Below are 9,319 nucleotides of genomic sequence, written 5' to 3'. Positions count from 1 at the left end.
ATGAATAAAAAGAACTACAAACATAGCAGATGTGCGTGATACTGACGGTTCTTCACCACTTTTTAAATGTTTTTTAAAATCAAACATCACGTAAGCTTTTGAATGCATTTTTTAAAAAAACTACATCTTCTAAGTTCAGATGACAATGAAGAACTTAGCAGTATATTTGAGTGATTAATAATAATAAAAAATACTAAATAAAAAATTACTTAATGTTTTCCATGTTATATTTCATCATTGTGAACTTTGCACATTTTATAAAGATATGAATAATAGGAACATAACATAAGTTTGGCTTGCATTAACCATTATGCAAAAACATGAGCTGAGTTCTCCACAAAAAAGAACCACAGCTGACATCTTTATACATAGTCTTTTTTAAAAAACATTAATTAAAAAAAAGTCCCAACTTACCTTTTATCTGTATCCTGACAGTAAAAAAAAAAAAAAAAAAAAAAACAGAAGCAGGTAAAAATCTGGAGACCCAGGTAAACTCGTAACTCATGACATCAGCCAGACTGAATGAAGCATTGCCCAAAATAGCATACATGAAATTTGACGAATTTCAGCATTTTAATTATGATACCACAATATTGCCTTTACAATCGTAATGACAAAATTAACTAACTAAACCATAAACTGTTCCACACATTTACCCATTTTTCTTATTACAAAAACATAACTAACATATTGCCCTGGGTTAAGATGATGAATTTAAGTTGTTGTGTTAGGGGATGCAAGTTATGTTATTGCCATACAAAAACGTATGAAACAAAATGTCATATATGACCCTGGTCCACAAATCCAATACATTAACTGATAAGGGTCAATTTTTTAAAATTGAGATTTATACATAATATTAAAGCTGAATAAATAAGCTTTCAATTGGTGTATGGTTTGTTAGGACAGGACAATATTTGGATGAGATAGAACTATGTGACAATCTGGAGTCTGAGGGTGCAAAAAAAAAAAAAAATCTAAATACTGAGAAAATCACCTTTAAAGTTGTCCAAATGAAGTCCTTAGCAATGCATAGCCACTAACAAAAATATTTTTTTGATATATTTACAGTAGGTAATTTACAAAATGTCTTCATGGAACATGAAATTTATTTAATATCCTAATGATTTTTGACATAATTTTGACCCATACAATGTATTATTTTTGGCTATTGCTAGAAACATACCTGTGCGAGACTGGAGATGGTTGTAACATTTTTGAAATTTCTGTCTATCTTGAAGTTCTTTTAAGCCAGTATGTTCAAAATGTGAATGAAACTAGTTACAAGTGTCAGCTATTAAATGACATAGCTGTTATCTTTGCAGCACAAACAGAAAAAGTGTGGTTTAGTTCAAACACGAGGAGTGAAATGTTACAGTTCACCCCATAGTCCGGGTTAGTTGTAACAGACCCTGGGGTGAGATGTGACATTATGATATAGGGATAGATGTAACAATATAAAAAGGATTATAACAAAAAATCAGTTTTGAAAGTTTTTTTATTCAACTCAGACTTTTTTTTTTTTTTTTACATAATTAGTTTATGTGCATGTGTGTAACAAAAATGTTCAAATGCTCATTTTACATTCCTCAATTTCTCTTTCTCTTCCAAGACTGAGGCCAGGGGTGTCCAATTCTGCTCCTGGAGGGCCACCAATCTGCAGAGTTCAGCAACAACTCCAATTAAGCACACCTGAACTAATTCAGCTAATCAAGGTCTACTAGGCATACTAGAAACTTCCAGTCAGGTGTGTTGAGGCAAGATGGAGCTAAACTTTGCAGGACAGTGGCCCTCCAGGACTGAGTTTGGACACCCCTGACCTAGGCATACTGAAATAAAACAAACAAAAATGTACTTGCTTCATTGATGTTACAACTAACCCAGAGTCTTTTAGCCATGAACTAATTCACCTTCCAGCTAACAGCCAAAACACTGGCACTTACAACTTGCATGAAAAATATATACAAAGACACACAATAAACAATTTAACTTTGATGAGTTTAACTACAAAGCAGGAATTGCCATAAAAATAAATGAAGTAAAAAAAAGTTACTTTCTTACATCTAAATTAGTTTTTCTCCTCTAAAATCTGCTGTGTCTGCCCGAGGGCTCTACTTTCTTGCCTGTGGAATAAGGACCAAACCAAGCCTGTGTGAAGTGAATCAGGTGATTTGTAACTTGTTCCTTATTGGAGAAATTGGAAGTGTTACAATTAACCCATGTTATACTAGAACCAGCTGGAAAAACCAGAGATGTTTCTGAAATGGTCTTTTATATATTTTCTGTGGTGCATCATGGGAGTTGGGAGAAACCAATCTGGGGGTTTAATAGGATTGTATTTTTTGTTTTTTGTTTTAAATTAAAAGACATCACAATGGTGAAATATGTTGTTATATAATGTTTTTCTTAAATTAGGGCACTTGCAAAAAGCTTATGATATTGAGGATTGTATATTTGTTTAATTTAATTTCTGGTTGCTTGCATATCTGTCAATGGTTGTGCCCATGGGTATAAATGCCAGTGGCTGAACTTGCAGTTTGTTATGAAGAGTGAAGAAGCAGCTGAAGGTTGGAGTTTTGGAATGTGACAGTGTTCTTTTAATGTTGTTAATTTTTCCCTTGTTATGCAACAGCTTCATTATATAATTAGAAATAAATTGTCAACAACTTTAAGGGTTAAATCCCTTGAGTCTGGTATTAAATGAAAGACTAAGTGTAAAAAGTAAGTTTTAATGGTCAAAAACAAATCAATGTATAGGCAGTTTTTGTATATTCATCAATATCGACTTGTTTTATCACTTTTTATTTTGTTGCAGTCATCGTAGTGTTAATGAGGGTGTTTTACAATGTTTTAGCAGCTGGCCTATGCCAGTGTTTTGCCATTCTGTAAGTGTTTTTTTTTTTTTTTTCTTTTACTGCTTTCACACAGATTTAGGAAAATGTATGGTTTAAAAAAAAATTAACATGTATTATACTAACTTCTATTTTTTTCTATGTAGGTCTGAGATCTAATGGGATTTATTTGATCCTTTTATATTCAACTAAAAATCCATTTACAATGTATCATGTGTACCACCTTTCATTTGTACTCCTTGCATAGCTTGCTATTATGCTGTTTTATGGCCCTGTTCCCATAGACTTGATGATTTTATGCCCCTTTCTATTTTATTGTAAAGCTGTTATTGTAACTTGTATTGTACTGTATAATGTAACTGAATTCTGGACTCAGAGACCGGATTATCATCAAAGTCAAACAGGAATTTATTGAACCGATGGAATGCACTGAAACAGGTGAGCAATAGCTAATTCAGAGTTACTGATGACTGAATAATTAATAACCGTCTCATCCCAAGATACCTGGCAAAAGGGGAGGACTATGACTAGTGAGTGGAGGAGACTGGAGTGCACATACTTCTTGGATGGTTGGAACAGGTGAGTAGTGGAGCCGGGGAACGGGTGAGGAGAAATGGGTAGGTAATGGGAGGTTCTTATTAGCAGAACACTGGAGGAATACGAGAGACCCAGAGTATAACTGGGAATCAACAGATCACTTCAGGCCAGTAGAGCGGGTTGGTCTATCAGGAATGGCTGACCAGCTGCATTAACAAGCTGTTAAAGTTTTTAGCCAAGCATGTTTCAGGGTTTACTAATGCTCTTTACATTTCAGCTCTGCTTGTTTGTGTATGAGACTTTGAAGAAAGTCAGTCTTGAATCTTGATTCTAGTTAGTGTGGATGTATGCTTTTGTTTAATATACTGTTAAACCTGTCTGCATGCTTCATAATGCCTTTTTGTCCCTTGGATTTATTATGCCTTTTTTTTTTTTTTTTTTTTTTTTTTGGTTTGTCCCTTTGCATTTATGGTATTTATCTATGCTTTTTAAAGTGGTGTTTATTTTGCCTTTTTATCTACCCTTCACTTGTTCCTTGCATTATTTGTCTTGTATGCCCCTTCCTATATTGTAAAGCTTTGTAAGACCATGACTGTATTTGTCAACTATGAACTGACTTGTAATTTTTAATATATATATTTTTTATTTATTTATATGCCTTGTTTTGTATTTATGCTTTCATTTTGAAGTATTTTTGTTCTTGGGTTAAGGTCAAATATTTTTTTTTTTTTTTTTTTTTTTTTTTTTTTGGTGTGAGAACTAGTTTCCTGTATGTTTGTTATTATGCAGCCTAGTGTGTCCACCTGCCCTTGGTTGACTCACTCATTTAGTCTCTGTATATACACTCCATTTCAAGTTCCTTGTCTGTTTTTACATGTGTTTAAGTTGGTTCTGTGTCTGTGTGTTAAGCTCCTGAGTAATTGTTGTTTTCACTTATTAAAGCTTTACTGCTACAACACAACCTATCTGTTCTAATGTGGCCAGTCATCCGTCAAGCTAAACTGGTCTCCCTTTTTGGTCTGCCTTGGTCAATCACTTCTGGTCCTATGGCTTTGCCATCGTCCACCCCTTTTGGTTCCACTGTTGTCCTTTCTTCCTCTACTTTAGGCTGACCTGTCCACACCTGTCCATCCTCCAACTCCATTGTGGGCCTGCATCCTGGTGATTATGTTGGGGTTTACTCCCTGTCTTTACCTGCCATTTTTCTCCCAGAATCCTTCCTGGATTATTGCTGTCATGTTTTCCCCTATCAGCGCCCCTTCAGATCATGCTTCACTCCAACTCCATATCCTCCACTAGCAACCCCACGCATGCTCTTTTTTGCTTTTTTGTGATGTCATGCTCTTCTGTATTGTTCCTCTTTGGAGAAATGTTCATGCTTCTTGTTGACCTTAGCATTTGTAATTGTCTGTTTTCTTGTAAATGTTTCATTTGATCTTGAGAAAAAAAAAAATAAAAGCGTTGAATATCATTATTTTTTTTTTATTTATGGTAGGAGTCCGAGGGGTAGGAGTCCGAGGGTAGGAGTCCGAGGGTAGGAGTCCGAGGGTAGGAGTCCGAGGGGTAGGAGTCCGAGGGGTAGGAGTCCGAGGGGTAGGAGTCCGAGGGGTAGGAGTCCGAGGGGTAGGAGTCCGAGGGGTAGGAGTCCGAGGGGTAGGAGTCCGAGGGGTAGGAGTCCGAGGGGTAGGAGTCCGAGGGGTAGGAGTCCGAGGGGTAGGAGTCCGAGGGGTAGGAGTCCGAGGGGTAGGAGTCCGAGGGGTAGGAGTCCGAGGGGTAGGAGTCCGAGGGGTAGGAGTCCGAGGGGTAGGAGTCCGAGGGGTAGGAGTCCGAGGGGTAGGTCCGAGGGTAGGAGTCCGAGGGTAGGAGTCCGAGGGTTAGGGTTAGGGTTAGGGTAGTCCGAGGGTAGGAGTCCGAGGGGTAGGAGTCCGAGGGGTAGGAGTCCGAGGGGTAGGAGTCCGAGGGTAGGAGTCCGAGGGTAGGGTTAGGGTTAGGGTTAGGGTTAGGGTTAGGGTTAGGGTTAGGGTTAGGGTTAGGGTTAGGGTTAGGGTTAGGGTTAGGGTTAGGGTTAGGGTTAGTTAGAGGGTAGGAGTCCGAGGGTAGGAGTCCGAGGGGTAGGAGTCCGAGGGGTAGGAGTCCGAGGGGTAGGAGTCCGAGGGGTAGGAGTCCGAGGGGTAGGAGTCCGAGGGTAGGAGTCCGAGGGTAGGAGTCCGAGGGGTAGGGTCCGAGGGGTAGGAGTCCGAGGGGTAGGAGTCCGAGGGGTAGGAGTCCGAGGGGTAGGGTCCGAGGGTAGGAGTTAGGGTTAGGGTCCGAGGGTAGGAGTAGGGTTAGGGTTAGGGTTCCGAGGGGTAGGAGTCCGAGGGTAGGAGTAGGGTCCGAGGGGTAGGAGTCCGAGGGGTAGGAGTCCGAGGGTAGGAGTCCGAGGGGTAGGAGTCCGAGGGGTAGGAGTCCGAGGGGTAGGAGTCCGAGGGTAGGAGTCCGAGGGGTAGGAGTCCGAGGGGTAGGAGTCCGAGGGGTAGGAGTCCGAGGGGTAGGAGTCCGAGGGGTAGGAGTCCGAGGGGTAGGAGTCCGAGGGGTAGGAGTCCGAGGGTAGGAGTCCGAGGGGTAGGAGTCCGAGGGGTAGGAGTCCGAGGGGTAGGAGTCCGAGGGGTAGGAGTCCGAGGGTAGGAGTCCGAGGGTAGGAGTCCGAGGGGTAGGAGTCCGAGGGGTAGGAGTCCGAGGGGTAGGAGTCCGAGGGGTAGGAGTCCGAGGGGTAGGAGTCCGAGGGGTAGGAGTCCGAGGGGTAGGAGTCCGAGGGTAGGAGTAGGGTTCCGAGGGTAGGAGTCCGAGGGTAGGAGTCCGAGGGTAGGAGTCCGAGGGGTAGGAGTCCGAGGGTAGGAGTCCGAGGGTAGGAGTCCGAGGGGTAGGAGTCCGAGGGGTAGGAGTCCGAGGGTAGGAGTCCGAGGGGTAGGAGTCCGAGGGTAGGGTCCGAGGGTAGGGTCCGAGGGTAGGGTCCGAGGGGTAGGGTCCGAGGGGTAGGAGTCCGAGGGGTAGGAGTCCGAGGGTAGGAGTCCGAGGGTAGGAGTCCGAGGGTAGGAGTCCGAGGGGTAGGAGTCCGAGGGTAGGAGTCCGAGGGTAGGAGTCCGAGGGTAGGAGTAGGGTAGGAGTAGGGTTAGGGTTAGGGTTAGGGTTAGGGTTAGGGTTAGGGTTAGGGTTAGGGTTAGGGTTAGGGTTAGGGTTAGGGTTAGGGTTAGGGTTAGGGTTAGGGTTAGGGTTAGGGTTAGGGTTAGGGTTAGGGTTAGGGTTAGGGTTAGGGTTAGGGTTAGGGTTAGGGTTAGGTTAGTTAGGGTTAGGGTTAGGGTTAGGGTTAGGGTTAGGGTTAGGGTTAGGGTTAGGGTTAGGGTTAGGGTTAGGGTTAGGGTTAGGGTTAGGGTTAGGGTTAGGGTTAGGGTTAGGGTTAGGGTTAGGGTTAGGGTTAGGGTTAGGGTTAGGGTTAGGGTTAGGGTTAGGGTTAGGGTTAGGGTTAGGGTTAGGGTTAGGGTTAGGGTTAGGGTTAGGGTTAGGGTTAGGGTTAGGGTTAGGGTTAGGGTTAGGGTTAGGGTTAGGGTTAGGGTTAGGGTTAGGGTTAGGGTTAGGGTTAGGGTTAGGGTTAGGGTTAGGGTTAGGGTTAGGGTTAGGGTTAGGGTTAGGGTTAGGGTTAGGGTTAGGGTTAGGGTTAGGGTTAGGGTTAGGGTTAGGGTTAGGGTTAGGGTTAGGGTTAGGGTTAGGGTTAGGGTTAGGGTTAGGGTTAGGGTTAGGGTTAGGGTTAGGGTTAGGGTTAGGGTTAGGGTTAGGGTTAGGGTTAGGGTTAGGGTTAGGGTTAGGGTTAGGGTTAGGGTTAGGGTTAGGGTTAGGGTTAGGGTTAGGGTTAGGGTTAGGGTTAGGGTTAGGGTTAGGGTTAGGGTTAGGGTTAGGGTTAGGGTTAGGGTTAGGGTTAGGGTTAGGGTTAGGGTTAGGGTTAGGGTTAGGGTTAGGGTTAGGGTTAGGGTTAGGGTTAGGGTTAGGGTTAGGGTTAGGGTTAGGGTTAGGGTTAGGGTTAGGGTTAGGGTTAGGGTTAGGGTTAGGGTTAGGGTTAGGGTTAGGGTTAGGGTTAGGGTTAGGGTTAGGGTTAGGGTTAGGGTTAGGGTTAGGGTTAGGGTTAGGGTTAGGGTTAGGGTTAGGGTTAGGGTTAGGGTTAGGGTTAGGGTTAGGGTTAGGGTTAGGGTTAGGGTTAGGGTTAGGGTTAGGGTTAGGGTTAGGGTTAGGGTTAGGGTTAGGGTTAGTTAGGGTTAGGGTTAGGGTTAGGGTTAGGGTTAGGGTTAGGGTTAGGGTTAGGGTTAGGGGGTTAGGGTTAGGGTTAGGGTTAGGGTTAGGGTTAGGTTAGTTAGGGTTAGGGTTAGGGTTAGGGTTAGGGTTAGGGTTAGGGTTAGGGTTAGGGTTAGGGTTAGGGTTAGGGTTAGGGTTAGGGTTAGGGTTAGGGTTAGGGTTAGGGTTAGGGTTAGGGTTAGGGTTAGGGTTAGGGTTAGGGTTAGGGTTAGGGTTAGGGTTAGGGTTAGGGTTAGGGTTAGGGTTAGGGTTAGGGTTAGGGTTAGGGTTAGGGTTAGGGTTAGGGTTAGGGTTAGGGTTAGGGTTAGGGTTAGGGTTAGGGTTAGGGTTAGGGTTAGGGTTAGGGTTAGGGTTAGGGTTAGGGTTAGGGTTAGGGTTAGGGTTAGGGTTAGGGTTAGGGTTAGGGTTAGGGTTAGGGTTAGGGTTAGGGTTAGGGTTAGGGTTAGGGTTAGGGTTAGGGTTAGGGTTAGGGTTAGGGTTAGGGTTAGGGTTAGGGTTAGGGTTAGGGTTAGGGTTAGGGTTAGGGTTAGGGTTAGGGTTAGGGTTAGGGTTAGGGTTAGGGTTAGGGTTAGGGTTAGGGTTAGGGTTAGGGTTAGGGTTAGGGTTAGGGTTAGGGTTAGGGTTAGGGTTAGGGTTAGGGTTAGGGTTAGGGTTAGGGTTAGGGTTAGGGTTAGGGTTAGGGTTAGGGTTAGGGTTAGGGTTAGGGTTAGGGTTAGGGTTAGGGTTAGGGTTAGGGTTAGGGTTAGGGTTAGGGTTAGGGTTAGGGTTAGGGTTAGGGTTAGGGTTAGGGTTAGGGTTAGGGTTAGGGTTAGGGTTAGGGTTAGGGTTAGGGTTAGGGTTAGGGTTAGGGTTAGGGTTAGGGTTAGGGTTAGGGTTAGGTTAGTTAGGGTTAGGGTTAGGGTTAGGGTTAGGGTTAGGGTTAGGGTTAGGGTTAGGGTTAGGGTTAGGGTTAGGGTTAGGGTTAGGGTTAGGGTTAGGGTTAGGGTTAGGGTTAGGGTTAGGGTTAGGGTTAGGGTTAGGGTTAGGGTTAGGGTTAGGGTTAGGGTTAGGGTTAGGGTTAGGGTTAGGGTTAGGGGGTTAGGGTTAGGGTTAGGGTTAGGGTTAGGGTTAGGGTTAGGGTTAGGGTTAGGGTTAGGGTTAGGGTTAGGGTTAGGGTTAGGGTTAGGTTAGTTAGGGTTAGGTTAGGGTTAGGGTTAGGGTTAGGGTTAGGGTTAGGGTTAGGGTTAGGTTAGGGTTAGGGTTAGGGTTAGGGTTAGGGTTAGGGTTAGGGTTAGGGTTAGGGTTAGGGTTAGGGTTAGGGTTAGGGTTAGGGTTAGGGTTAGGGTTAGGGTTAGGGTTAGGGTTAGGGTTAGGGTTAGGGTTAGGGTTAGGGTTAGGGTTAGGGTTAGGGTTAGGGTTAGGGTTAGGGTTAGGGTTAGGGTTAGGGTTAGGGTTAGGGTTAGGGTTAGGGTTAGGTTAGGGTTAGGGTTAGGGTTAGGGTTAGGGTTAGGGTTAGGGTTAGGGTTAGGGTTAGGGTTAGGGTTAGGGTTAGGGTTAGGGTTAGGGTTAGGTTAGGGTTAGGGTTAGGGTTAGGGTTAGGGTTAGGGTTAGGGTTAGGGTTAGGGTTAGGG

The sequence above is a fragment of the Megalobrama amblycephala genome, linkage group LG4 (assembly GCF_018812025.1).
Source record: "Megalobrama amblycephala isolate DHTTF-2021 linkage group LG4, ASM1881202v1, whole genome shotgun sequence".
Classification (NCBI taxonomy): domain Eukaryota; kingdom Metazoa; phylum Chordata; class Actinopteri; order Cypriniformes; family Xenocyprididae; genus Megalobrama; species Megalobrama amblycephala.
This window is presented reverse-complemented; position numbering follows the sequence as displayed.